The sequence below is a fragment of the Colobus angolensis genome, unplaced genomic scaffold, assembly GCF_000951035.1.
Source record: "Colobus angolensis palliatus isolate OR3802 unplaced genomic scaffold, Cang.pa_1.0 Scaffold14, whole genome shotgun sequence".
NCBI lineage: Eukaryota > Metazoa > Chordata > Mammalia > Primates > Cercopithecidae > Colobus > Colobus angolensis.
Window position 1 is genome coordinate 8,069,488 of NW_012114488.1, and position 8,702 is coordinate 8,078,189.

The following is an 8,702-nucleotide window of genomic DNA, read 5'->3' on the forward strand; positions in this document are numbered from 1 at the left end:
TGTTCTCATTGTTCAACTCCCACTTTTGAGTGAGAACATGCAGTGTTTGGTTTTCTGCTCCGAGGAAGCCTCTATTCTACAAAATAGAATGAGAGTTCCACTGGGCACTGGCAGGAGAGTGGGTTTTGTAAGGTGGGAACCAGGAAACAGAGCAATAGGAAACAAAGCTGATGGGTAACCTCAGGCTGCTTCAGGCTCCCCTTTCCCTTAAAGGGAAAAGCAGAAGGGGTTTCCTTACTGTGCTGACTCAGGCAGACTGGAATCTCCTGTGGTCAGGAAAATCTGGACTGTTTTGTGATCTAGATGCTTCCTTAATGTTTCAGCTTGACTTAGCATGAGTGACTCCATTTTGGTTTGATCTGGCCTGTTGGGACCAAGGGTAGGGGCTCATTCCAAAACAATGGCCTTGCACAACTTTTGTTTAACAAGGTTCAAACAGAATAATGAAGTCTGTGTGTGCTGTGAGTGCCTGTGCTGTGTGAGAGCATGTGCTGTGGGAGCACACGTATGCACATCAGAGAAAGCCGGTGGATGAGACAAATGTGGTGAAAAGTTAGCAGGTGAAGATAGGCATATAGGAGTTCAATCACTGTCCTCTCACCTTTTCTGTAAATTAGACATTATTTCAAATAAAAAAGTCAAATAATTAAATGCAATAAAATAATAATACAATATAATATAAACACTAAAATTAAAGTAAAAAGAATATTGAAATTGGCCAAAAAGAAAGTCTTAACAAATTTCCAAAATAATATATCATACAAACCGTATTTGTTTCAGTTACAGTGAAATTATACTGGAAATTAATGTTAACCAAACAACATCAAATGTTCAGAAAGTAAGAAAACACATCTCCGAGTTAATCATTGGTTAGAGAAGAAATTAGAGTGAATTACAAAACGTTTACAACTGAGTGATAATGACAACTCTAACTATCAAGATTTGTGGGCTGGGCACGGTGACTCATGCCTGTGATTCTAACCCTTTGGGAGGCCGAGACAGGTGGATCACTTGAGCTCAGGAGTTTAAGACAAGCTTGAGCAACGCATTGAGACCCCATATGTATGAGAGATACAAAAATCAGCCGGGCATGGTGGTATCCACCTGTGGTCCCAGCTACTCAGGAGGCTGAGGTAGGAGAATCATCTGAGCCCAAGGGGTTGCAGCCCAGAGGCTGCAGTGAGTCGTGATCAAGTCACTGCACTCCAGCCTTGGTTACAGAGCGAGCTAGACCCTGTCTCAAAAAACAAGCAATCAAAAAAATTGTAAAGTTCAAATAGAAGGTAATCACAGGAAGATGAGCATCATTTTATGTATCTATTGGAAAAGAAGGCAGGTGGGACATGAATTAGTTTAATGTTCATCTCAGTACGTCGGAGCTGGGCACGGTGGCTCACGCCTGTAATCCCAGCACTTTGGGAGGCCGAGGTGGGAGGTGGGTGGATCACCTCAGTCAAGAGGTCAAGACCAGACTGGCCAACATGGTAAAAAAAACCGGTCTCTACTGAAAATACAAAAAAATAGCCGGAATATGGTGGCAGGCACCAGTAATCTGAGCTACTCAGGAGGCTGAGGCAGGAGACTTGCTTGAACCCAGAAGGCAGAGGTTGCAATAAGCCTAGATCGTTTCATTGCACTCCAGCCTGGGCAACAAGAGCAAAACTGCCTCAAAAAAAAAAAAAAGAAAGAAAGAAAAAATGTTGGAAAAAATAGATACTTTTCCTCAATGATCTGATTCGCTTCTGACAGCAATGAACAGAAACAAGACTGTGACAGGGAGGCTTTGGTGCATTCATCTTGTCTGAGAGGGGTGCAAAGATTTCATTTCTGTCCTTGCCGTGGTTTCTCAGCTCAGCCCATGTGTGTTTTTCCTGCGGGACAGGTCCCTTGTGCACACATTTTGTTCACCAACAGCAGCTTAAGCTTTTTTTTTTTTTTTTTTTTTTTTGAGACGGAGTCTCGCTCTGTCGCCCGGACTGGAGTGCAGTGGCCGGATCTCAGCTCACTGCAAGCTCCGCCTCCCGGGTTTACGCCATTCTCCTGCCTCAGCCTCCGGAGTAGCTGGGACTACAGGCGCCCGCCACCTCGCCCGGCTAGGTTTTTTTTGTATTTTTTTAGTAGAGACGGGGTTTCACCGTGTTAGCTAGGATGGTCTCGATCTCCTGACCTCGTGATTCGCCCGTCTCGGCCTCCCAAAGTGCTGGGATTACACGCTTGAGCCACCGCGCCCAGCCAGTTTAAGCTTTATCTTATTTCTTCTGAATTCTTGTTCTGCTTGTACTGATTTTCTAATTTATTTGCTTTTATCCTAGGATATTTTGTAAGCTATGAAACAGTTTTATATGAGACTACCATTGACTGAGGAAAAAAATGTGACTTTGGCGGAAAAGTACCCCATAAATATTTGTTAAATCTAAATGACCCACACTAATTTGTCAGGAAATGATAAAAGGAGTTGCCACATTGTTTTTCATTCTTTAGTTATCAGCGCCTTTAATTGCTACCTCTGAGAATCTTCGTATAACTTTTCTAAGAGAAAATATGGAAAGACTTATAAAGCTAGTGTGTGTTTTCGCTGATCAAATTTTCATGACTCACTTTGACCCAAGTTAAGCAATGCGAAGTCATGAATGATTTCTAAGAGCTCTCTGAACACTGCTTTATCTGCATGGCCTAAATGGGGCTGAATAAATGTTGCAACCAGCCTTCCCTCAAATGTCCCCATGAGGTTTTGAGCATTGTGAACTCAGAAAGTCCTCACACACGTTTCATTAGGCAGCATTTCTCTGCCTCTTATTCTTTAAATGCAAGTGGGTTTCAAAGGAAATTATGACTCATATGTTTCTAATTCCTTTATTGTTACTGAAAGGTATCTAAATGTTACTTTGTAATAGTTGTCTGATGCCCAAAAGCTTTTGAACTTTTAACTATTTTCCCAAAGTCAGGATCTTATGTTTGGAAAAACAAGGAGCTCCAAACTCTACGTATTTCAACTCTGAACTCATGAGGTTTGAGATGACTTTTCTACATAAGCAAATGCCATTCTCTATGAATAGCTGAGGATTAAATCAATAAATCCCCCCTTTTTTTCCCCATGGCAATAGGTAAGGAAGCAGAGATTCAGAGGGAAAAGAGGGCCTGTTGGCTTTTTTTAAGACATTGCAATAGTTTGGGTGAAAAGAAAATAGAGAAGAGTTTGAGCCACTCCGTGTGGTCTCGTTAGGCCTAGAATGGTGACGGGCCACCAAGGAGGGTGCAGACCCAGGAACCGGCCCGGAACCATGTTCTCCTGTATCTGTAGGGAATGATGGCGCTGCCAGATGCTCTTTAGTTGTGTCTGAAGGAAAGACGCTGTTTTCCTGGAAACAAGAGCTTGGGTTACACAAAGGGAGGCCAGTGAAATGTCATAAAGGTGCAGGGGGAGCTTTGCTCACTCTCCTTCCCAGCCAGACACTTCACTATTTTCTTCCCAAGTGCGAGAAAGGGAAGCAAATCCTTAGGCACTGGGCATGCTTGAAAGCCTTCCTTCTCAGTTGCCCTTTACCTAGAATTCCTTAGGGATGACTGCATTTAGAAGTAGAAAACTAAGGTAAGCAACAACGTATATGAAGATGCTGTTTCTCTTCTTATCTTTTCTGCAAATTGATTTTAACTTCAAATAAAGAATGTAGTGAGTGTATTTCTCTGATTTCCGTGGCAGGGGAGAGGGCATCCCTGTGAGCTCCTGCCATTTCTCTCTGGTGCAAACTCTGAGTGGTCTGTGCTTTTATGAAAAGGTGAACTAGCTCAGAAGATGCAAATGTATCTACAAGGTTAGTAGCATCTACGATGGAACCTAGCACCCCAGGTTGCACTGTCTGTTTTAAGTTGGACACCCAGAGGCAACAGATTTCAAGAAAGAAACGGTGAGTTTGAGTCCTAGAGACCCCAATGATGAACTCTGTGACCTTGTACAAGTAAATCCAGCGTTGCAAGCCCTGAGTGTTCTCAGGGAAGAATGCAAACAAAAGTCCTTACCCGGCCTGAGCACGGATTGAATTTGATAAGAGTATTTGAAAAAGGAAGTACACCCAAGTATTCTGCAGATGCATAGTAGTTATTTTTGTCATCCGCACACACAGCTCTCCCCATCCCCCGGCCACCCGCACAGTGGCACATTCCCCCAGGATTAGAGATGGCCGAGGAGTTCATCTCAGGGGGGCCAGCGTTCCAAAAGTGTCCTGGAAGCTGCTGCACAGACCTGAGTCAGAGCTGTCCGTGGAAGCTGGTGGTAGGAAGTCAGGTGGAATCATACAATCACTCATTCATTCAGTCAATAAACTTTTTTAAATTTACCTGTTCAGACGCACTCTGTGAAGTCCTGAACCAATGGAGCTGAAATGATGAAGCAAGCCAGACAAAACTGACTTAGGACCAGAAGAGCAAGCGGCAGAGGCCAGAGGGGAAAAGCAACAAAAGAGTCTTTGCCTGTGCAGGTGTCAGGGGCCAGGAGTGAGGCCCTGACTCAGGATGAGAGCACAGCAGGGGAGGAGCAAGGCCCCTGGGGAGGGGAGCAGAGCACGGGAGCTGTGGTCCGTGTATGTGCACACATATATACGTGTGTATGTGTGTATATCCATATATATACATATGTATATGTATATGGGGGTCTGTTTCCCCTACCAAGGGCTCCCCAGCAAGTCCTTGTTAGTGCTTAAAGACACAATTCTCTACAGCATGACTGACGGGGTCTGTTTCCCCTGCCGAGGTTCCCAGCAGACCCCTGTTAGCGCTCAGAACTGAGGCTGCAATTCAGCGTCTTTACGTCTTTTTTATTTTCTTAAGCTCCTGTTTTCAGTTGGAAGGAAATCCACAGGGCATGATTCCTAACATATTGATATCACATCATGCTGGAGGAGCGTGGAATCAGGCAAAATGTGAGAAGTGCTTATGCCTTAAAAGACATCGCTTTGTAACAGCCTTGAACAAGGACGTGGAGGGAAAAAAGCTCAAGGAGAGGGAAGCAGAGGGACTTCCCTGGAGAGAGCACCTTCTCCCTGCTCTGTGCCGCATCCTCTTTGTACTCACTAATACAATGAGTGAAAAGTAGATGAAAATCTCATCTAAAGGAATGACTTGCAGCTCTCAGCCTGGTGTAAGCTGCTGGGACTGAACAAGACATTGGTCCCAGGGCTGCCTGTTACCTGGTGTGTTTGAACACGGACTCCTGAGCCCCATTCCCCGGCTGAGGGCAGATACCAAGCTTCTTATGCAACAAGCCCCTTCTTTCCCCTTCTGTCCAGGTGGCATGTGAGGACTTCTCGGTGTGGACGGTGAGCTCGCCAGAGCCAGATAAGGCAGTGGAACAGAAGGGCGGGTCGCATCGCCAAGCTGTGAATACACCAAGCACCAGTGAGAGCCACCAACTCCCCGTCTCAAGATGAGGAGTGTCACCGGGCCATCTCACTGGAAGTGTCACTCTGTGGATGACAGAAGTGACTTTTAGGGTCTGAGAGGTGCAGGTGGCTGGAGTTCAGACAGGGCCACAAACTCAGTGAGGGCATCCCCCCAAGTGTTCCACAATGGCAGCCTCTGAGAGAAAGAACCTGTTCTTATTAGTCCAAAATGAGGGCAAAGTACAAAATATCCAGAAACAGTCATCCTCTTCAGACCCTGGACCGGGGTCTCCATAAGGGGCCAAGGCAGGAGCAGTGCAGCCGAGATGTGCCTCATGCCATTTCGGAGTCTCAGGGTCCTCACTCGCACAATGGGGCATTTGATCTACCTGCACAATGTCATGGTTTTTCCCGGCCCCAGAACCTGGTGGTCTGTCACTGATCCTGGAGAGGCAACACTGGGGTCGGTGTCTTTAGCCACGAGAAGCTGAGTGCATTAAATCTAGAAATTAAGGTCGTTTCTGGCAAAGCCAACCTGTGTTTCCTTAGGGGCTTGTGCAGAGGCTGTGTTTGATGTGATTAAGAAGTGAGTGTGGTGGTTAGTTTTGTGTTCTCTTGATTGGGCTGTGGTACCCAGCAACTCCGATCTCTCCGTTGCTGTGAAGGTATTTTTTAAATGAGATGGGCACTTATCAGTGGACTTTGAGTAAAACAGATCTCCCTCCACTAGGTGGGTGGGTTTCATCCAGTCAGGTAAAGGCGTGGAGAGAGAAGACTGCAGGCCCCTGGGGAAGAAGGGATCCTGCCTCCAGGCAGCCTTTGGATTCCAGTGACATCAAGGCTTCCTGGGGCTCCAGTCCCCAAGTCTGCTCTGCAGAGTGTGGACCCACCAACCTCAGCCATGTGAGCCGATTCCTTAAAGCAAATCTCTATCTCCCCATCTCTCCATGGATGTGTGTGTATCATAAATATGTGTGTGTATGTGTGTGTATGACTGTGTATTTAACACATGTATATGTGTATGTGTGTAATGTATATATGAGTGCATAATCTATATCGTATGTGTGTATATCATGTCTATATGTCTGTGTGTGTATATAATATATACATGTGTATATATGTGTGTTTATGCACATCCTATTAGCTGTTTCTCCAGAGAACACTAATACAATGAGTGAAAAGTAGATGAAAATCTCATCTAAAGGAATGACTGCTGCAGCTCTCAGCCTGGTGTAAGCTGCTGGGACTGAACAAGACATTGGTCCCAGGGCTGCCTGTTACCTGGAGTGTTTGAACATGGACTCCTGAGCCCCATCCCCCGGCTGAGGGCAGATACTGAGCTTCTTATGCAACAAGCCCCCTCTCTCCCCTTCTGTCCAGGTGGCATGCACACACACACATGAACATCTCATGCTCATATTCCTTATTCAATTGCTTCCATGAGAAAAAGCTTGCAGCTGTCTTGTTCATCTTTAACACCTAGGAGTGGGTGGCCAGCTCAGTGCCTGCCACACAGAAGCTGCTTAACGTCAACTTGATAATTGAATAAAGGCATAAAATGCAGATCCCCATGGCTTTCAGCAGTATTTCCTGAAGCAGACTTTGAAACCAGGACATGGGTGCAGATTTGTTTGAGGAGAGACCCCACCAGCGCCCACCCGCGACGCTGACAAAGTGACAGCAGGAAGGCAGTGTGCAGGGAGACCAGGTCGTTCTGAGGACCGGCTGAGGGATTTTTCCAGTGTTTCAAACCACCCTGCTTTGTGTGGAGGGCCTGGGCACCCGTCTGCCCCAACCTGTCCTCCCTGGCTTCACCCGGGAGCTGAAACTCCCGCCTCCTGCCTGTGGGTTCGGCCATCTGTAGTTCAGGAGGCCACGCTGGGACAGAGAAGCGGAGCAGTCCTGCACTCTGCACGGGCAACCGGGAGTGCTCCTGGGAACCCGGTACCATGAGGACGACCTCCCTGTCCGCTGAGGGGACCTAGGGCTGTGGGACAAGAGCCATCAGCAGGTGCAGCACCAGCCCACGAGGGCCCATTGCCCAGGATTTTGTCCACAGAAATTCTCTTATTTGAAATGTGCAACAAAATGACACAAAAATGCAGATGATCCCAGCAGTAGAATATGTAAGGGATTAGAAATGTAGGGAAGACACAGATTTTGTCTCACACCTGACATTTGGAAATGTAAAGTGAAGGGAAGAGAGGATGGGCGAGGAGAGCCACGGTTTCTGTACCCTTGAAGGACTGTGGGTTCCAGAACGTCACTCTCCTCCTTCATGAACCTCAGGGCCTCAAGGGGCAGAACATGGACCCCGGCCTCACCAGCCACAGCCACTGGGTCAATCCAGCCTAACTGAAGAGGTGCCCCTCACAGCTCATCGATAACAGGCATTGATCTCCATGGGTGAAGACCTTTAAGTGCTCTTCAATCGCTCCCATCTATCCCTTCCACTCTGAACACGCTTTTTCTGATGAGCACATGATTGAACTCTACATAACTATACATGACACTTAACCACATTGATTCTAACCCTGGCTCACAGAGTATGAGAGATCCAAGACATTCTTTGAGGACAAATGCCAGAATGACAAATGAATGGATTGAATTACCTAATAGACCCTTTCCATCCCTAATCCCTTCCATCTACTTGGAAGAAAGCTAATTGTAACATTCACTCTTGCCATCTGCTGGGAATTCTACATCCCCAGGCCTGTGGCGTCTGCAGCAGCTGAAGGCCGCAGGGATGCTGAGTGCCGCCTGGAGTGTGCTCCGCCCACAGCACTGCAGCCTGGCTCTGTGGCCACCCTGCATTGCTGTGCTGGCAGCTGCCTCCCACACCAGTGCTGCCACAAAATGCCAAGGCAGAGGGGAAGCCAGCCACTGTGACCATTTCATCCCTGGGTCTTTAGCAGGACATGAAGATTTTGGAAGAGCAGCTAAACACGAAAATAGATCTCAGAAAAAGACACATTCACATTCACATGATAATTCAAGCCGTGTGCTTCAGGTTTTGCATGTATGATTGACACTAACCAACAGCAAAGTGACCTGGAAAACAATCACAGCTGTCAGTGAGCATTCATTCCACATTTGCATATTGAAGAATTCCAGGGCCCGGAAATGTGGAAGTCGTTGTCTTTTAACCATTTTCTTTTGTGATCCCATAATGCTGGTTAGCCTTTGATGTAACCCACAGGAATATGTGCGTTTTGGTCTGACATCCCCGTGCCTTCGGCTTCCTTTCATTGACTGTTTTGAGTTAAACGTTCCTGAGCCTCAGTGGGGTTGTGTGCAGGGGAGGCTCGTGGTACTGTAAGAATGGAC